The sequence below is a fragment of the Ruditapes philippinarum genome, unplaced genomic scaffold, assembly GCF_026571515.1.
Source record: "Ruditapes philippinarum isolate M1 unplaced genomic scaffold, ASM2657151v2 ctg5529_1_1_1_1, whole genome shotgun sequence".
Classification (NCBI taxonomy): Eukaryota; Metazoa; Mollusca; class Bivalvia; order Venerida; family Veneridae; genus Ruditapes; species Ruditapes philippinarum.
In genome coordinates this window covers 5,817-29,037 of record NW_026856817.1, presented here as the reverse complement: position 1 = coordinate 29,037, position 23,221 = coordinate 5,817, and the positions used below count along the sequence as shown (strand labels likewise).

At 32.6% G+C, this 23,221-nt stretch overlaps 1 long non-coding RNA gene across 1 annotated transcript; it reads right to left on the bottom strand.

Moving 5' to 3' along the window:
* Positions 1-11,498: 11,498 nt before the first annotated feature.
* Positions 11,499-12,975, bottom strand: LOC132747775 (uncharacterized). The gene is made up of 3 exons (XR_009628161.1): positions 12,722-12,975; positions 12,256-12,341; positions 11,499-11,852 (listed from the first exon to the last, which is right to left on the bottom strand). It is a non-coding gene; the product is annotated as an uncharacterized LOC132747775 (long non-coding RNA).
* Between the last annotated feature and the right edge of the window lie 10,246 nt (positions 12,976-23,221).

Sequence of the window (23,221 nt, the reverse complement as noted above, 5' to 3'; positions counted from 1 at the left end):
TTTGGCTATGTTTCCAGCAAAATCTGGTTCCCGTACAGATAAGATTTGTACATGTTTCATTAAGTATTCTTTGACAGAATCGCTAGGGAAATTTGGTACATATCGAGATTGAAGTTCCAAATATTTCATGTGGCAATCTTTGACAATTTCTCGAAGCAAATCTGGTACCTGTATGGACTATTGTTTTAGACATAACTTGTGGCAATCTTTGACAATGTCTCCTTTCCAATCTGGTACATTTTTAGATATGCGTTTCTGATATTGTATGTGGCAATCTTTGACAGTGTCTCCAGTCAAATATGTTGCCTTTTAAAATATACATTCTAGATATATCATGTAGCAATCTTTGACAATGTATCCAGCCAAATCTGGTACATACAGAGATAGGCGTTCTAAATATTTCATGTGGCAATCTTTGACACTGTCTCCTTTCAAATCTGGTACATATAGAGATATGCGCTCTTAACATTTCATGTAGCAATCTTTGACAATGTCACCAGTCAAACATGATGCCTTTAGAGATAGGCGTTCTAGGTATTTCATATAGCAATCTTTGACAATGTCCCCAGCCAAATCTGGTACATATATCGATAGGCGTTCTAGATATTTCAATTGGCAATCTGTGATAGTGTATCCAGCCAAATCTGGTATATATGGAGATAGGCATTCTAGATATTTCGTGTAGCAATATTTGACAATGTCTCCTATCGAATCTGGTACATATAGAGATTTCCTTTCTTGATATTCCATATAGCAATCTTTGACAATGTACATGTATCCAGCAAAATCTGGTACATATAGAGATATGCATTCTAGATATTTCATGTGGCAATCTTTGACAATGTCGACTTTCAAATCTGGTGCAAATAGAGATAGGCGGTCTTGATATTTCACGTAGCAATCTTTGACAATGTTTCGAGCCAAGTCTGGTACCTGTAAAGACTGGTGATTTAGATATAACATATAGCCATCTAGATAATGTCTCAAGCCAAATCAGGTACACGTAGAGGTATGTGTTCTTGATATTTCTATGTGTTAAATCTGGTTCCCTTACACATTGGAGTCCTAGATGTTTCATAAGACATTATTTGACAGTGTCGCTAGTGAAATTTGGTACATATAGATGTTGAAGTTCCAGGTATTTCATGTGGCAATTTTTGACAGTTTCTCTAATATAACTTCGTGCGTTTATAGGTAGACGTTATAGACATTCCATGTGGCAATCTTTCACAATATATCCAGCCAAATCTGGTTCATTTTTGAGGCAGGCGTTCTAGATACTTCATGTGGCAATCTTTGACAATGTCTCCAGTCAAATCTGGTACCTGTATGGACTTTTGTTTTAGACATAAAATGTGGCATTCTTTGACAATTTCTCCCAATTTCAAAGATTGTCACAATTTATGTCTAAAAACAATAGTCCATACAGATACAGGTACCAGATTTGACACAAGACATTGTCAAAGATTGCAACATGAAATATCTAGAACGCCTGTCTGTATATGTACCCGATTTGGCGGGAGACATTGTCAAGATTGCTACATGAAATATCATGAACGTATATTTCTATATGTACCAGATTTGATAGGAGTATTGTCAAAGATTGTCACATGAGATATCTAGAACGCCTATTTCTAAAGACATCATGTTTGACTTCAGACATTGTGAAAGATTGCTACATGAAATATCAAGAATGCAAATCTGTATATGCACCAGATTTGATAGGAGACATTGTCAAAGATTGCCACATGAAATATCACGAACGCATATATCTATATGTACCAGATTTGGCTGGAGACATTGTCAAAGATTGCTACATGAAATATCATGAACACATATCTCTATATGTACCAGATTTGATAGGAGACAATGCCAAAGATTGCCACATGAAATATCTAGAACGCCTATTCTAAAAGGCATCATGTTTGACTAGAGACAATATCAATGATTGCCACTTGAAATATCAATAACGTATATCTCTATCAGTACCAGATTTGGCTGGAGACATTGTCAAAGATTGCTACATGAAATATCAGCAACGCATATTTTATTATGTACAAAATATGAAAGGAGTATTGTCAAAGATTCCCACATGAGATATCTAGAACGCCTATTTCTAAAGGCATCATGTTTGACTTGAGACATTGTCAAAGATTGCTACGTGAAATATCAAGAACGCAAATTTCTATATATACCAGATTTGGCTGGAGACATTGTCAAAGATTGCTACATGAAATATCATGGACGCATATCTCTATATGTACAAGATTTGATAGGAGACAATGCCAAACATTGCCACATGAAATATCTAGAACGCCTATCTCTAAAGGCATCATGTTTGACTAAAGACATTGTCAATGATTGCCACGTGAATATCAAAAACGCATATATCTATATGTACCAAATTTGACTGGAGACATTGTCAAAGATTGCCACATGAAATATCTAGAACGTCTACCCCTATATATACCAGATTTGACTGGAGACATTGTCAAAGATGCTAAATGAAATATCATGAATGCATATATCTATATGTAACCAGATTTGAAAAGAGACATTTTCAAAGATTGCCACATGAAATATCTAGAACGCCTATCTCTAAAGGCATCATGTTTGATTAGAGACATTGTCAAAGATTGCTATCTACAGATATGCCTTTCTGATATTTTATGTCGCAAACTTTGACAGTGTCTCCAATCAAATATGTTGCCTTTCGAAAAATGCATTCTAGATATTCCATGCAGCAATCTTTGACAATGTCTCCAGACAAATCTGGTACCTGTATGAACTATTGTTTTAAACATAACTTGTGGCAATCTTAGACAATGTTTCCAGTCCGATCTGGTACATTTACAGACAAGCATTTCTGATATTTTATATTGCAATGTTTGACAATGTCTCCAGTCAAATATGTTGCCTCTAGAAAAATGAGTTCTAGATATTTTATGTAGCACTCCTTGACAATATCTCCAGCCAAATCTTTTACATGTAGAGATATGCTTTCTTGATTTGTCATGTGGCAATCTTTGACAATGTCTCCAGTCAAACTTGGTGCCTCTAGATATTGGCGTTTCAGAAATTTCATATGGCAATCTTTGACAATATCTCCAGGCAAATTTGGTTTCTTTTGACGCAGGCGTTCTAGATATTAAATGTGGCAATCTTTGATAATGTCTCCAGTCAAATCTAGTGCCGTTGGAGATAGGCGTTCTAGATATTTCATGTCGCAATTGCTGAAAATGTCTGCAGCCAAATCTGGTTCCTTTTTAGGCAGGCGTTCTAGATATATCTAAAACGCTAACTTTGAACAAAAGGTACCAGATTTTGCTAGATACATTGTCAAAGATTGCCATATGAAAAATCTACAACGCCAATCTCTACAAGTCCCAGATTAGACTGTAGACATTGTCAAAGATTGCCACATGAAATATCTTTAACGCATACATTTACAGGTACCAGATTTGGATGGAGACATTGTCGTACATTACCAAAAGAAATATCTGGAACATCAATTTCTATATGCATCAAATGTAACAGAAGACCTTGTCAAAGACTGCCTAATGAACTATCTACAAGTCCAATGTCGACATGTACCAGATTTGACTGTAGACATTGTCAAAAATTGCCAAATGAAAAATTAAGAACACATGTCTCTAAATGTACCAGATTTGACTGGAGATATTGTAAAAGATTGCTACATGAAATATCTAGAACGCATATCTTTAAAGGCACCAGGTTTGACAAGTGACATTGTCATAGATTGCTACATGAAATGTCATGAATGCATATCTTTATATGTACCAGATTTGGCTGGAGACATTGTCAAAGATTGCCACATTAAATATATACATCTGCTTTCTTTAGAGATACCAGATTTGTCTACAGATATTGTCAAAGATTGCTATGTGAAATATCTAGAACGCATATCTCTAAAGGCACCAGGTTTGACAAGTGACATTGTCATAGATTGCTACATGAAATGTCATGAATGCATATCTTTATATGTACCAGATTTCGCTGGAGACATTGTCAAAGATTGCCACATTAAATATATACAACTTCTTTCTTAAGAGATACAAGATTTGTCTACAGATATTGTCAAAGATTGCTACGTGAAATATCTCGAATGCATTTTACAAAAGGCAACATATTTGACCGGAGACATTGTCAAACATTGTTGCCATCACTTTCCATCACTTAAATTTATTACATGTATAAATTTATACTTAATTTATAAAATGAAAATAACACGTTTTCATATTTCAAACAAAAATGCAATAAAATAAAAAAACAAACTACGTGGGTAATTTGATATAGATATAGATTGATATAGATCAGTTTGATATGCATACCACTTACTGTGATATTTGACACTGACACACGTATTAATTAATTAACAATAATGAAAATAACATAATAATTAATTAAGGTGCTATATATTCAATAATGTTGTGATTGCACAGGTACGATTTCATTACTTCGAAATCAATACCATTATAACAATTTTGAGATAGATAAGGATCGAACTATAGATAAATTATATAGTACATAACATAACTCTTAAATGATTAATCGAACATAGTCATCGAACAGTACAATCTTTATTGTATAGTACAAACTATATCTTCCATTAAGTTAATAGTTATGATTTGTTATTATCATGCATTTGTCATATTGTATTATGACACTATCCACTTATTTTTAGAGTTAACGAGTACAGTTATGATAGAAAAACATTATAATAAGTTTAAGTGGGCCGATGTGGTAAAGGGGCTGAAATGTCTTGGTACCGAAATGACTAGAAATCGGATATTTAAGTGGTGTCATACCTTTGCAAGGATCCCGTCGCACCGATTGCAAAAGGTCTCACCCCGGTACGGAATTAGACCCAGCCCATTGTAGGCTAGAAAATAGTTCTTTGAAATTTTGAAGTGCCCTATTTCAAGTCATTTTTGATGTGACTGGTTACATTTTAAGTGTATTTATTGTAACAGTGTACATTTAGTGTCATTTCTGATGACTTTAAAAGTTGTTTTTTGTGTATTCTGCAGGATCTCATTTCTTGGTGGAAGGATTCGAGAAGTACTACACGCCAGCATACATGACATTTGAAACTTTGATAATTTGACAGTGACTTAACAAATTAAGAAATATTGTGAAATCTAGATGGCTAACATAGGACATTTCGGGCTTCGACTAACTTGTCTAGTGTTGATGTTTAAAGTTATGAAATACAGAATTCTGCTGAGTTTAATAGAAGTCCATAATGAAGCTTTAAATGTGACAGATTTACTATAGAATAAAGAAGGACGAAAATTGACTGGGCCGTGTCCAATATAAAATATGGTAAAATTGGATTCCATCAAAACTACTGATAATAATTACATGAAAATTGGCATGCTTGTAGACTTGGTACATTAAAATCAGCACCAAAGAGGATTATTGTCAGGTATGTGAATTTTTGATTTTATTAAAAAAATTAAATTTTGACATATTGAAATATGCCCAAAATGTTTTGGAGTCGTCTCCCCTTGATAAATAGTCGTCTGCAATTGTTTAGATCATCAGAAAAAAAAATAAAGAAACAATACTGGGCTATATCTATAAAATACAAATATTATTTTGACATTTTTGTTGAAATTAAGCTATTATTTTATTTTTAAATATTTAATTTAATTAAATTTTATTTTAGAATTGACCTGTTTTAGTATTCTAAATTGCTTTATTCCATAAGGCTAAGTTTGATAATATATAGGTATGGATGCGGTAATAGAAGTGTGCCGAAAGAAATTGAGCAGTAAAAGTGTTATACATGCAAATGGAGAATGTGTTTTTTGGACAGGATGTGTGAATAAGCAAGGCTATGGACAGTTGTGCTACAGAGATCCAAGAGACGGAGACAGCCGTAGATATAGGACCCGAACAAGTCATCGTATTGCTCTAATGGTTCATTTCAGGGACTTTGATATTCCAGCAAGTCAACAAGCATCTCATTTATGCAACAATAAATTATGTATCAATATTAATCATCTTGTACTTGAGGCGTGCAGTATAAATAATTTAAGAAAAAATTGTTTTTCTCATTGTAGGTGCTATGGTCATTTTGATGCAGATGGAAATCTATTACCACATTGCCTAGTGCATTTATCATCATAGTTTTATTACAGGGGACTTGTTAATTTGAATGAGTTTTTATATATTTTTCAGATAATTGGACCGCTGTTAGGGACCATGGGGATAATGTGATTGTTGTAATTTTTTCTGTTCTATTTCTCGCTGCTTACATGTTGTTTTTTTTTGTTTAATTCTTTTTTGTAACATTTGAGCTTTCCCGTTTCGACCGGCAAATCAGGTCATCATCAGACATTCTGCCATGAATGTGACGGGGCTCATCCTTGCTTTTATTTCACTTGAATTTGCACCGTCAAAGCAGCGTTTCTGAGAAACGCTACAATGTTGAAGGCCCTGCCTCGTCAAGCTGTCCCTTTTTGTATTCTTCAGTGTACTGGCCTGTACTTCTAGCAAGATAGTACATGTGCTCCAATTTGGATCGCCTTTGTCTTCTCTTTTTCTTAAATTGCAGTGTTCTTTGGTAGATTTTTTGCCTTTGTAGCCTTTTTGAAGCTGATTTCAGATATCTGCCAGCTCTTGGTGACAGAGTATGACCCGCTATGCTGCTGACTTTTTTCTGAACAGAGACCTGCAGTGAATTATTTATCTGCAGTGTTTTTGAGGCAAGACTGCCGGCAAAGTTTCTTGCCAAATTTATTTCTTTAGGCAAGGTTGATAACACTGCTCTATTGAATCCTTCACATTTCTGTGTGGAGAAATTCTTTGTTACGCTTTGGACAGCGTATTCACTCAGACGTATCTCTAGAATAGCCGACAAAAGGTCACGATCATTTTTTGTCATTTTCAGATGATGAATACCATGTGTTGGTAGATAGGAAGAGTTATACCACCAGTCCCCAACTTCCCCTATGCCAGAGCAAACTAGCGAGTCATCTGGACAGAAGTTACAGCTTCCAGCATAACACTCCAATGTGGCTCTACGGATTGCAGGTAACATATTAAGATTTCCTTTGAGACCATTTTCTTTTAATCGCAGCTTTTCAATAATGGCACTGCATCTAGCTTTTATATCCTTTGCGAAAGCTACAGTAGCTTGCTGTTTTGCTTTGCTAGATAGTCTCTCTCCTTGAAACAATGTTGTGCTCCAATTTGAAGCTCGGGCCCTTCTAATTTGGCGACTGCCTAGATGATGAGGGTCAGCTTGACGGGCAACCTTCCATGCGCTTCCTAGTTTGTTGTAGAAGTCAGTCATTCCAAGGTGGGCTTTTGCATCGCCATCTGTTGTCAGGGTTCGAACCAATATGTCTTCCTTTGAAAGCTGCTCGGCAATGTCATATGCCATTTGCCTTTCAGAATGAGGCTGCATGTATGGCATTGTTGCTGTACAATCAAAATGGCCAGGGCAACTGACTTCGAATCCCTTGTTTCGCATATATGCACCAGTCCAGCAAAGCTTATTTTGCACTGCTAGTCCCACTATATAGTTATAGCTGGTATGATTTTCAATGGCAACACCATAAGCCTGCGAAGCAGCCTGCCCAGGCTTGTATGATGAAACCATTCTGGTAGCATTGTAACGGCCATCAAAGGACAAGTCCAGATGGTTCGGATGGGGGTCTTGATTTTTCTTGTTATGTTGGATAACAAGTTTCCTTTTCTCCTCCATATCTTCATTGTTGAGCTGTACTGTGTTTAGACTTGCAGTATTCATTAAAATCTGCATATAACTCCTGCTAGGGGCTGGTATATCCATTGATGTAAATAACAAGTTTACTTTCTCAATTCCAATAGATGTATCCTGGAGTGCCGAAGCAACTAGCATGTTAATAGCCGCCCCGTTACTTCCAGGGCACTTAGTAAATGTGTCCATTTTGCTTGTAATGAATTTGCAGGATGTACACTGGAATTGTAGCCTAGAGCCAAGTCCAAGTTTTTGCTCAGATAGTAATTTGATGTAAAACTGATCACATTTCTGAGTACTGTGATCTTGAAAAATTTGGTTCATCATTGCAATTTGTTTGTTTAAATTAATCACTCTATTTCCTAGCAGTGTTTCAGAGTTATTGTTTATTTGCAGACATGTCTGTGACCGAAGTACTGGTTTCCTGTAACAATGAACCTGATCTTGGCTTTGATCTACACAAGAAATATTACCAGTTGGTAAAAAAGCAGTCCCATCAGGAGCACTCTTAGAAGGTAAAAATTTGTGTCCCTTCTTGAAACTTCCAATATTAGCGCGTCTCTTTCCCATATTGCTTATCAATATTTTTCAAGAATGATGGTCAGTTTGATAAGAAAAGTTATCTAATGCTTTCTGTTTGAAAAATAACATTGATTTGAAGTGGAGAACTGTATTTTATTCTTCTACAGACCTTATTTTAAGTTAGAGTGTACTTATCTTATTTAACACTATAACAACAAAGTTGCTAATCTTTTTGTAAATACTGTGGCCCTTTCTTGATATATTAAACAAACAGTGAAGTCAGTAGATGTTTGAAATTTACTTTATTTACCTATATATTTATGTAAAAGTATTAATCAGAAAGTTTTATAAGGATTTTCTTTAAAAAAAGTCATACTAATTGCACATTTAATGCCTTTTATTTAATATTTTTAGCCAAAATTTCATGTTTTTTAATGTCGAAATGGATAATTTGTTACCATTTTATAGAATTATGGTGTAATTATTGTATAATTTCATACTATAACATAAACCGGTCACATAAAACTTTGTTTCATAAAAATCCATTGCCTATTTCAAAAGATATGACATTTTTCATAACATCACTTTTTTATCATTTATTCTATTGGCCGAGCCTGAAATTCTGCAAAATGGTCCCCAAACTAGAAATGGTCCTGTATTTATATTTCATGTTAGAGACCTTGATTTTTTGTATAATATTACTTGCATATCATTAAATTACTAGAAAACGGACAAAAATATTTGATTAAATTGAACTTTGGATTTATTTAGGTCTCACCCCGGTACGGAATTAGACCCAGCCCGTTGTAGGCTAGAAAATAGTTCTTTGAAATTTTGAAGTGCCCTATTTCAAGTCATTTTTGATGTGACTGGTTACATTTTAAGTGTATTTATTGTAACAGTGTACATTTAGTGTCATTTCTGATGACTTTAAAAGTTGTTTTTTGTGTATTCTGCAGGATCTCATTTCTTGGTGGAAGGATTCGAGAAGTACTACACGCCAGCATACATGACATTTGAAACTTTGATAATTTGACAGTGACTTAACAAATTAAGAAATATTGTGAAATCTAGATGGCTAACATAGGACATTTCGGGCTTCGACTAACTTGTCTAGTGTTAATGTTTAAAGTTATGAAATACAGAATTCTGCTGAGTTTAATAGCGAGCTCGACGAGCTGGCCCGAAGGGCCTGCTCGCAAAGCGAGCTTTACGGTAACGCGAGTACCTGCTAAGTGATGGTTTTGAAAACTTTCGTCCAAAGTACCGAATTGGACACATCGCAACCTTTCGAATTTAAAGATAACGATAAAAACTGAGGAATTCTGGCTGAAAACGGATGTGCATGTAGACTGGTCACCCGCGCACGTCTATGGGAACCATAATTGGACAGGGAACCAGAATAACGGAAGCTGTGTATAAAAAATGAAAATCGAAGGCGCCATTTTGTTTGAAATCTGATAAATAAAAACAATTTTTTTGTCGAATTTTGTTGTGAAAACTATCTAGAATGAAAGAAAATGGTCTAACTAAGAAAATGAATTCGAACACCAATATCTTTTATTCAGTTGTTAACGCTGTACAGACGTTTAAAGTATTGTTTACGTGACGTCACAATGTAGCGCGTGCAAAACAAACAAATCAAGTACGCTATTTTAATGTCGCAAACGTTTTAAGTTTTACATTTATTTCACTTTAAATAATCTTTATTTCGCTTGAAAAATTATAGAGTGAAATAAAATAAACATAGTTTTATTAACGTTTATAAACGTTTTCAAAACTCGTTATTCATTTCACGACAGGGGCGGAGCCATATTTAACACAGTACGTGTGACGTCACACGCACTCGTCACTGCATTTGAAATAAAAATGAGCGATTATTTCATACTATTCACGTAAAAAGTACATCGAGCTCGCTTTGAGGCTTTGCCTTTTTCATATTAGAAGTCCAGAATGAAGCTTTAAATGTGACAGATTTACTATAGAATAAAGAAGGACGAAAATGGACAGGTCCGTGTCCAAAAAGGAAATCTCGGTGAATTCCCCACAGCTATGTACAGAAAGTACCGGAAAACGGAGTTTAGCTAGGTTTTCGAATTCGTGAAGTTTTTCTTCCACTGGAAAATCAGTGTGATATATATGCTAAGCAGTGCACTATAAATTGTGTAAAAATAAAAGTTTATTAAACTTATGCACTGTTTTTTGTTTCTACTATTTGGTATATATTTATAGCAGTGCTTGATCATAAGAGTTCATCTGCAAAATAAGTGTCACTGTGTACTTTAAATCTCTAACAGCAATGGCTAGATTGCTTGAATATACAAGCATTGACTATATTAAATACTATGCATGTCATTTGAATTTTGTTTGTCCTGAAATCGAAACAGACACTATCTAAATAATATTGATGAAAAGTTCTTGACAGCTCTTCAATGACTACATTTACACATATGTACATGCCAGGACAGAAGTTAAAAGCATTGTGTGGTGTTTTTTTTTTGAAACATTGACAATTTTGAAACAGTTCCAATGGGTATATTAATGTATCAGTGATGTAATTGTTTTGTATCAAGTGCAAACCCTAAGTTTTGCATGTATTGTATAGATAATTCACTTTTGGTCAAATGTCAACAGGTTCAATACATTATAAAACAGGTAATTTGAAACCCAAAGAAGTATATGGTATGTAATAACTACACCTCTGATACTAAAATCTTCAAGGAATGCAGAATTGCAAGTCTTCTCCAATTAAGAGAGAGACTTGGGCTTACAAGGGCTAGCAAGCTAGTGTTTTGCTACAGAATACTCAACACAGATGAATTGCATTAATATTGTTTACTCTGGTATTACTACCTGCCATGTACAATGCAAATCATGGCTTTTCTAAGAGCAGTGAAAGGCTATAACTGGAAGGAATTTTACACATCTTGCCTCAGAAACAAGTTTTTCTTTGAGATAATTTTATGATATTTAAATAATGGTTAAAGATTACATTACTTTTACAATTGCAGTGATCATGGTGATAATATGAAATGAAACTCAATCAAGATAGAAACATTTTAATGCTGAACATTTATCTTTTTACCATTCCTGTTAATTTACAAGTCTGTTTATAACAAATCTATCTTAACTGTTTTGAAACTACATGATGCCAGGTTGAAACTGTTTTGGGCAGCCATTTGCAGAAGATAAATTATCTTTGAATAATTAAGTTAATACAAAGTTACAAATGACAGGTTATTTATTTCTAATAAAGACAGGTTATTTATTTCTAATAAAGACAGATATTTTGTTTAACATTTTTACACTGACATATATCTTTGAAGTGTCTTCAACCTTAGTTTTTATTAGAATACAAACATTCAGTCAGACAGTTTACACAAGACATGGAGCTTTAAGAAGCTTTAATTCAGTCAAAATCTGTAATGGACTGCCATGTCTCTACCACTATGTACTCCAACACTGTGTATGGACATTTCCTTTCAACTATGCCTGGTGGTCTAATCTGATGGTGAACACTCCAAAATAAATCAAGAGCCATGACAAGTACTCAAGATCTAACCATGAAATCACATACCTGTATATAAAGAAAATTTATCATGAGTTGAAAGCAATAATAATTGGTCAGCTATAAATTTCAATCATTTTCATATTGTCATGAATAGAAAATAATGTTGAAAAGGAAGAAACACTTCTTGGTGTCCTAGTTTTTGTAGATTTGCTTTGACAACTTTAAAAAAAGTGATAGTGACTAAGTTCTTTTAACCATTTACTGAACATGATTTAACTAAAAAATATGACCCACTTACTTGAGAAAAATACTTTAAACAGTATTTAACATGAATTAACTACATATGCCATACTGTTTGTTTATTTAGCTACACTGTAATTATTTACAAAAACGAGAACATTATATGTTATACAATAATATTTATTTCTCATTAATGTAGTTTAAGTAGCTTTAAGTATATATTTCTTACCAAAACGATTTTACAGCAGAGAATGCATGTGTATTTACAATGGATACTGACGTCTTTCATCTCACCACTGTCCTCAGTCAAAATATCTACAGGAGCAAAATATTTCATTGAATTTTATGACAATTTAAATTGGTTATAATTATACAGCTTGACTGTTTGTGCTTTATAAAGATAATAATTATAAATAAATAATATTTTCAGTTGGAAGAAAATATATTCAACTAAAACACACTGATAATCACACTGAAACGTTTATCCGAAATATGCGCTGTCCGAAATTTCTAAACATTATATACTTCTGAGAGATAATCATGTAGCGCTATAGAAAATTGATAAAATCAAATTCACCAGTCTAGTGTCAGATGCGAATGATGTTGTATCAAAAAACAAATTTATTAGATTTACATGGAAATGAAAATATTACAACATTTATTGGGATAAACCGAATTTGAAACGACACACCCACCTGAAGATTATACGAAGTTGTCTTTCATTGATACTTGTTCACAAGATGAAACCATTTGCATTTCGTTACAAAACAAAAAACTCTGCCAATTTCCACATATCATTTGCTTTTCCATGTAAGTTTTACTTTCCCACCGACATACAAGTATTACCCAATATAGATAAGCAATGTTGTTGATATTTGTTTGTACCCGGAAGTGCAAAATATCGTGAAATCTCGCAAGTCACATGACGAGACTTACATACCCTATAGGTGTATAATTCTATATATTTTTAATTGTTTTTCTTATTTGATTTCCTTTTTAAATATACACATGTACTGTAGTCTACACAGGCACGAGTATCGGACCTGGGAAGAAAAAATATGACCAGATTGATAAAAAAACCTGTGTTCATCTTAAAAGTGTAAAAAAAAACCAAACAAAAACAAAATGTAAATAATGACCCCTTTAAAAATATACTATAAGTTAAGCTACTCTTAACTTATAGTATATTTTTAAAGGGGGTCATTATTTACATTTTATTATTTATTTTTTTTTGACACTTTTAAGATGAACACAGGTTTTTTTTATCAATTTTTTTTGGACACTTTTAAGATGAACACAGGTTTTTTTATCAATCTGGTCATATTTTTTCTTCCCAGGTCCGATACTCGTGCCTGTGGTAGTCTACAGCCGGGCAAGCCCCGTATCAAAGAGCGCTGCAGCCCTCGCAGCTGCTTTGACTTACGGTAGATAATAGCCGAGGACATTCCGATTAGAAAATGACGTCATGAAGATTTTTAGACGTTTCGGTTCCATGACGTATCGGCCCAAAATTACCCAAGACGTTTCGGCCCCAGGCGTTTCGGCCCTTTACTAAATCGGCCCCAGAATAAGTACTGTATTATAAACCAGTATATTCATAGCATTTCAATAAATAAATGAATTCAATTATATATGTATATAATCATTTTGTATAAGAACTAGGTTATAATAGTAGGGAAGGAATGGAAGGCGGAAAGTAATCAATATAAACAGAACAGAACATAAACTTTATTTGAAAAATATAATGCACAAACTAACAATAATTTACAACATATATAGATAACATTTCATTAAAACAAACAGAACAGAACATTAACTTTATTTGAAAAATATAATTCACAAACATTATTTACACCATATATAGATAATATTTTATTTGAACGATTAAGAAACAAGACACAAAACAAAACGTGAGACAGACATTAAATTATCATCATCAACAACTATTTAACAGTGACAAGTTTGACGGATACAAAAATACAGGTACAGAACAGTTAAACAATTTTACTTGAAACAAAATAAATGTGAACAAACACTTCTGCAGTTTTACAATTAAACAACTTTACTTGAAAACTTGTGTGAAAAGACATTTTTATAAATAACATTTTTACAATAAAATTAATTAAGTGACAAAACAACACAGGACAATTAAAAGATTTACACTAGATATATACAAACCGAAGACAATAACAAATGAACTAGAACAAATGGTAGTCTAGCTTAGTCTTAGTAAAGACAATCTCAAGAGAGAATATAATGTTTTCCAAACTATAGTCATGATAAGGAACATGTATTCTGTGGGTTTGTATAGTTGGGATGTAAATATAGTCAAGACAATTTTATAAATTAACCAATTTATTAATGCCCATTTATTTCCACATTATATATATATTTATTTACGAGACAATTAATTAAATTTTTTAAAGAAAATATTTATAAATAATTGGCTAAATTGTATTGATTGACAAGGCAGTCGACTTTACACTTTGTAGTGTTTGATTCAAGACCGAAGTCTTTAGTTAAATGTAAAGGCTTGAGCCTTATTGTACTGACCAAAGTGGTGCAGCACCCAACTTCTTGTCAATTGTAAAGCTAGGCAAACAATAGAATTACAATTGATTGGATAACGATAAGTAATAAAATATAGAAACCGATTCGTTAATTACTATCAATTCACGAATTCGAAAATCTAGCTAAATGCCGTTTTCCGGTACTTTCTGTACATAGCTGTAGGGAATTCACGTAATGGTCTCAACCGGTACGGAATAAGACCCAACCCGTTGTTCTAGAAAGTAGTTCTTTAAAATTTTGAAGTGGCCCAATTTAAGTCATCTCTAGTTAGATTGGTCATAATTAAAGTGAATCTATTGCATGTGTCTAGTTTTTGTGTGTTATAATATTATGATGATTTTAAAAGTTGTTTTTTTGTGTATTCTCCAGGAATTCATTTGTTGGCGATAGGATTAAACATGTAATACCCACAGGTAAACGTTGCGTGGCCATGACTTACACTATACCCCCGTTCCCCCTCTACAACCCAAAACCCTAAAAAAAAATTATGAAAAAAAAAATTTTTTATGACTAAAATATTATAATATTTAATTTAGTCATAAAAATTTTATTTTTTTTTCATAATTTTTTTTTAGGGTTTTGGGTTGTAGAGGGGGAACGGGGGTATAGTGTAAGTCATGGCCACGCAACGTTTACCTGTGGTAATACCCACCAGTTGTCAAGAGTTTTTAAAGGGGTGAATTTAAACAGTGTTACAACAGAATGAAGATTTCTGAAAAAAGTAGATGGCCAACCTATTATATTTTGGGCCTCATTGGACTTAGATAGTGTTAATGTTTAAAGTTGAAGACAGTATATAATTCATCAGGAACAGTGGAATCCAGAATTAAGCCTCGAATGTGACTGATTTACTATAGAACAAATAGTACGAAAATTCACCGGGCCGTGTTCGTAATTCCCCAGAGCTAAATCCGTAATGTACCGGAAAACGGTGTTTAGCTAGGTTTTCGAAAAGGTCAATACTGACCAATCAATTTAACGCTTGCGGTATAGATGGATACCGAAAATAAGCTATTTTCGCGAAAATAAGATATCGCTACGAAAATAAGATTTATTTTTGAAATAGTGCATTTATCTAATTAAATAATTATGTAAGTTATATATTTATGCATTCTTTGGGTGATTTTACAGCAAATTAAAATTTCAGAACCAAAAAAATATCTAAAAAAGTACAGTTTGAGCCGAAAATACATACGTACGAATATAGCTCAAATCGCCGTGTGAGCGAAAATAAGATCGGGTCTGCGAAAATAAGATTTATTTTTTGATATTATGCATTAAAATGCATTTTTGTTGTTATTAAATGATTTGTATGAATAAAATTATAAAAAATGAAATATTTTGTAATGAAATATTAAACGTTTGTTCGGTAAATATGGTAAATATCCCAAATAGTATAGAAAGAAGGCATGCGAAAATAACCCAAGATGGCGACTACGAATATAAGATCATAACTTATAAAATTGTATTAATTGCAAAAGTAAATTTTCTCTTATAAAACAAGAAAAGCTAGTCACTGTGGAGTGAGAAACCATCAAAATAAAAGCAAGAATTAACTAGTGCGAAAAAAAAACACCAGAAACAACTACTACAAGAATAAGATCTACTGTATATAGAATATATACAAAAAGAAAATCTATACAATACTCTACGAAAATAAGATCTGTAAGTATGAACATTATGTACATACGAAAAAAAGGTTATACGAAAATAAGACCTCTTAGTAAATAATACCTGTATGAAAATAATATATGTATGAAAATACTTATACTTGCACGAAAATAAGATCCAATTGAAAATCATGATGATCTATACGAAAACAAGATCTGTAAACAATTAAAACCTGTATGAATTGATATTTGTACGAAAACAAGATCTAATTGAAAATATGATTTTTGTCAAAATAAGATATATATACGAAGATGAGATACGTTAAAATAAAATACCTGCATGAAAATACTATATGTACGAAAATAAGATCCTATTGAAAATGTGATCTATACGAAAATATGATCTGTATAAAAATTACTGTATGAATTGATATATCTGCACGAAAATAAGATCTGTATGAAAATAATTTTTTCAACTAAGATTTTTTACAAATATTTTAAGAAGGCCTGTATTTGTAAGAACATAATATCTGTGTTAGAATGATACGAAAAAAAGATCAAAATCTATAAACAATAAGATATCTAGCTATATGAAAATAAAATATCAATATGGAAATGATTTATACCAAAATAAAATATAATTTAAAATTCGTGTAATATAAAAATAATATCTACATTTAGTAAAAGATCAGTATATAACTATTGCTTTAATTAGATAATGCACGGACAAGATCTTTTTATTTGAGACAAGGAAAAAATTATACAACGTATGACACGTGCACATGGCTATCGGCAGCAATCAATGCGCTAATACGATGATTGGATTATTGGATTTTCGCACTTATCGTAATTGACACACACTTATTAAAGCCCATCATTAAAGGTGTTTATTGGCGATTTATCACAGTCACCATATCAAAATATAGATATCTTATTTTTTTTACAGATTTTTATTATCATACAGATATATTTATACACAGATCTTATTTTTGTTAAAGATTTTATTTTATAAAGACAGTCATTTTCATATAGAGTCGTTTTTCACATCATTCTGATCCAGATATTATTATCATATAAATATTATTTTCGAGTAAATCTTATTCCTATACACACATTATTTTCGTACAGATCTTATTTTCGTACAGATCTTATTTTCGTATAAATCTTATTCGAAAACAGACATTATGTTCATACATATCTTATTTTCGTATTGATCTTATATTCGTGGTATTATTTTCTTACAGATCTTATTTTTTTCGTATAGATCACATTTCCTATAGGATCTTATTTTCGTATATATAGTATTTTCATACAGGTAGTATTTTTTACATATCTTATTTTCATATGTATCTTATTTTTGTAAGGATATTATTTTCATTTTACAGATCTTACATTTGTAAAAATCTTAGTCGAATACAGACATTATTTTCATACAGATCTTATTTTCGTATAGACTTATTTTCAATAGGATCTTATTTTCGTACATATAGTATTTCCATACAGGTTTTATTTTCAAATAAATATCAATTCATACATGTTTTAATTGGTTTACAGACCTTATTTACTAATATATCTTATTTTCGTAACCTTATTTTCGTATTAATTAATTAACATTATTTTCATACAGCTTTTATTTCCTTACAGATCTTATTTTACAAATCATTTGATAACACCAAAAAATACGTTTAAATACATTATATCAAAAATAAATCTTATTTTCGTAGACCCGATCTTATTTTCGCTTTACACGGCAATTTGAGCTATTTTCATACGATGGTATTTTGGGCTCAAACTTCACATTTAAATTTTTTTTTTTTGGTTCTGAAATTTATTATTTCATTCAAACAAATCAATTATTAACAGCAAAAATACGTTTTAAATACATTATATCAAATATAAATCTTATTTCCGTAGACCCGATCTTATTTTCGCTTTACACGGCAATTTGAGCTATTTTCGTGAGAGTATTTTCGGCTCAAACTTCACTTTTTAAAATATTTTTTTTGTTCTGAAATTTTAATTTGCTGTAAAATCATTCAATGAATGCATCAGTGGCGTAGCTTCCTATAGGCACTGTAGGCACGTGCCTACACTTTTTCCTCAAAAATGAAAAATTTAATTATTACAAAAATGCGATAAAAATTTAAGGGTAAGGGCGGTAGATGTGTAGGTCCTAATATTAGAAAATGACCTGTCACCTTGCTTATTTGAATCGAGTTTTATACTCTTAATATAGAGCTTTATTTCATAACGAAAGTGTTGCCCTGTTCTGTGGTAAAACCTATCAGAGACGGATGAAGTTTTTGACAATATAAAAGTTTTTGGAACGCTTCGATTCAAAATATAAATATTAGAATCTACAAGACTGCACGACAATGATCGGCCATATCCAGATATCGGTAGTGCTAGCTTTATACAAGTTACAACTGACGAGGAAGCTAAGCGATATCTTTCGAATGAAGGCTAGACATCTTGTCTTTTATATTCTCTTCCATTCTTAAGGTATTCATGATTTAATTATTTGTTTTCATCTCCGTCAAATCTTGAGCACAAATGAAACCTGGCAAGTTCATAAAGTCGATTTGAAGTAAACGTGAAACATATTATCTGTGTTATTACATATTTTTCTAAATGTATTTTAATTATATATAATATATACAAGTAATGTGTTCGAATACACATCAAAATCTGCACTAATTAGCGTAGTGGTGGAGAGTTTGCCTTTGACAGAACAGAACAGAAGTTTATTCAACAAAATTGACTTGAACACATCGGTTCATCGTCATTCACATATACAAGTACGTTTACAGGGTTCTCAATAAATTTTTCATCAGCAGCCAAAAAGCAAATTCCAGCAGGCCTTTTGTGTAATTCAAACACAAATTTTCTGCATAAAAGTAAGAAAACTGTATATCTTACAGAGTTCCAACAGGCCAACTGATGATTTCAGCCAGTCATTTTGGCCTGCATGTGGCCTGCTGTTATTGAGAACCCTGCGCGTTTAACGCTAGCGATGCAATTCTCTTTTTTTAATTTATACTTTAATGAAACTTTATTTATTCATTAAATTGCACTTAAAGTAACATTTACAAACATTTCACAACAATTTAATTCAGATTGAATTGGAAAACATGTAATACAACACCTCTCCAGCTAAAGTAATTTTCAAAATAAAGATACAAAGTTGCGGATAGTCTGTAAGCTCTTTGAATGTACAACGAAAAATTAGAGAATAATTGATTGTTGAATTATCACTATAGAGAGACTTAGGTAACTTACTATGGAGAATTATTAGAAGAAAGGAAGAATGTAAGGAAAAACATGATTGAAAATATCCGATTTTTTTAGATAATAAACATTTTTAAAATAAACATGTACATGTAAATGAATATGAGCGTTCTGACATGCCAAATTCATTCACACTGAAAGTAATTATTACAATTGTGAAATAGATTTTTGAACATTCTAACACTACTTCGCGCGAAATAGTTCATTCAAATTACAAAAATGTTTGATAAAAAAAGTTCTTCGGAATTCTCTTTTTTTTACATTACTGTAGGTAACGTACTTATTGAGTTACTGAAGGTGTAAGTTTGCTTTGTCTTTACTTTCTTTATATGTTTGACTTCACGTAAACAGTCTATTCTATGTTCTATATATGTTTCACTAAGGTTTTCATTCATGAATTATGGGTGCATAAAATCTTATTGAGAAAATGTATTCGACGCTGTTTGTGTGACATTAGATATTTCATCATCAATTGGTATTTAAATACCGATTGTGCGGTGTATAGGGGTGCATTTAGTTAATGGGGTTCGATCTTGTTGATCTTTGTTTTCATTATTTTCTAATTATATATTTAGACAACCTTATTTTGAATTTTGAAATTTTGATGATTGCTTTAAAAAATTGCATAAATTTGTTCTTTTTAAATGTATAGTTCTGGATTTATATATTATTACCCAAAACTATATACGGAAAAAAAGCTCTTTTTGCCAAAATGTCACAGTGGCTTTGCGTTGAGTTAGTGATATAAGTATGGTCACTCATCTTTAAATTGATGGAAAAAATGTGACCAAAATTCAGCAAAATTATGAATACCCTTCCTTCAGAACATGCCTTAACATACCCCAGAATGCAGCTATGGCAATGTAGATTTTCAAAATTTTCCGGGGGAGCATGCCCCCGGACCCCCCTAACACAAGTGCCTACACATTGGTTTCTTTCAAGCTACGTCCCTGTGCATAAGTATATTACTTACATAATTATTCAAACAGATAAATGCACTATTTCAAAAATAAATCTTATTTTCGTAGCCGCGATCTTATTTTCGCGAAAATAGCTTATTTTCGGTATCCATCTATACCCAACGCTTGGTATGCGGTGCAAAATGGATGCCTCCGTGAAGCATGAAGGAAAATATGAGATCGAATTATAAGTGATTTGTGGAAAAGTAAGTTAATAAAAAGTCATCCTATAACAATACTATAGTAGGGCCGAAACGTCTCGCGGAAAAGTGCCGAAATGTCCAGAGCCGATTTGGTTTGGGGCCGAAACGTCCTGTTTGCATCATGAATGGCGAGCCGGGCATGCCGGGGACGAAGTTGGAAATTGACGCGACACAAGAGAAGTAACTGCAGTAAGTACGTCTACCCAAAACTTTTGATCATACGTTATGTTTGTTTTTTATCCATGCTGGCTGCCTGGACCAGAAATATCCGGTGCCAAACCGTTTTCAATGTTTAAACGAAAGTTTTGACTTCAAGTCACTTGTGAAAAAAGCGGGTGGGGTTAGCGAGACCACAACCCATTTTAAAAAAAATCAAAAAGGCATAAGTGTTATACATCATTGGAAAGGTCTTGGCAAAACAAGTTCAGTGTGGTGCATATTTTATCCAAATCTGATGTTTCTATCCAAAGTTCTGGCCCTTTCAATTTTTAACAAATCGCGAATTTTCTGCCTTCGATCCTTGTGTTATTTGTTGGGAAAAGAGTCAACTCGGCCCTATACCAACTCGGCACGGGTCAACTCGGCCCACTTTACAAATATATATAACGTATAAACTTTACTTTGCATGTTGTTAAGGTAAATGAATGATAAGAAATATCTTATAATTATATAATTATACATTGTATAGTCCAACTAATTAGACTTGTCAAAGAGACACCGAGATAATTTTGGACGGGCGCTGTCTTTTTCCAAGTCCAACCACGAACTGCATTTTTATGCACGGACGCTTCCCAATTAGAAGTTGTTGGGAGCGAAAACTAAAAAAGTTTCAAAGAAACGGTCTACATTACCTGAAAGAGAACCGTTTTTGGGGAGGCTATGCCGACCCAATGTTAATAACTGTTCGTCAAATCTTACTGCCGCGGTAATCAGGTCACTGCCGCGGTAATCAGGTCAAAAAATAGTACCTTGATCTTTTCTAAGCTGACTCATCACTCATCACAGACATTTACAATATGAAAATATTTTCATTCTTTAATTTCATATCTGCAATTTGTAAAGATAATAATTCTCTGAAAAATTTCTTGATTTTTGTTTAAATCACTACTCCGTGACGTCATACTGCCGCCGGGTAATCAGGTTTAGGCATACGCGTACGTCTGTAATAAATAGTTCTGGTATGAAAACCCTTCAAAATAATAACTTTATCAATATTTTTTTAACAAAAAGCATAAATGAAAATTTGTAAAGTAAATGCTTTAATTTAGTGGCAAATATTCTTTATTATTCTTGATAACAATTTTCCAATTACTACGCAGCGACCAACTGTTTATGACGGGTCATTAACTAGAACGTTTCCAACACCGTATTCTCCCATTGTGTTACACCGGTCTTACTGACGATATTTGAGACCGGTGTATATACAATGCCGTATTCTCAATATCATGCCATGTTCTTTTGTTGTTATAAACCATTAAAAGTCCTTAATATTTTTTAAAGACAAAATAATTGTAAACTGTCGCTTACATCAGAGACATGGATCATGCTTGCGTGGATAACTAAGGAAAACTAACTTATTAGTACACCCCAGGAGGCTGTACGCGGAAAACGGTCATAAACCGCTATATCATAGCTGCTAGTAAATATTTTGCATACATTTAACTAAAAATTCACTGATGGTGATGAGTATATAGTTTGAAACATTATATTCTTGAACCATTATCGCCGAAAAAAAACTATTTAACTACAAAACCCCTATAAGGACCTTCCGACAAAATTCCAGCACAAATATGACATTTATACATTAGTAAAATAAAAAAAGCAATACTTATATTTTCATCTTACATAATTCATTAATCAAATTTTTAACATAAAAGGATATTTGGCAATTGACAGATCCCTACTCTGATCTTTTATTTGTATAGGAATAAATTTAAACATGTGCTCTTTTGTTTAGGAATATTTTGTAGTGAAAGTCTTATATATTCACTGATCTCATAATTAGAATTAGACAGGTCAGGGATTTTATACAACCAGTTGTTTACTTAACTATGCTCATTTTAATCCCAATAGAAACATTCAAATATTTGGGGTATAAAACATGACCAAAGTACCTAGTAGTCGTTTACCCGGTGGTGATCCCATTAAAAACTCGATTATAGATTCGAATTGATTAGAAAACACAAATAGAAACATGTGTTTCCGTACAACAAAAAATCGGAAGTAAAGTGAACAGTTAAATTGACAGAAATATGTGGTCAAATATGTTTTAACAAAGAAATAATTATTTCAGAGAAAGACGCAAAAGATCAGTATGACCCCGTATTGTGTAATTAGAAAGTTTATTCAATTCTAGGGCATACATCATAATTTGATAGTCCATGTGTAATAAAATTCAAATTTTCAATACAGATTATGAGATACATAAAAAATATTAAAGAATAAGAAGCTTCAGACTTCCCGAAATACGTCGGTCCGACGGACATGTCCGATAAATTTTGATCAGGTCCGACGAGTTTTTACTCCGGATCGGTCCGACTGTCCGGCTTTTATCCAAGCCGCAT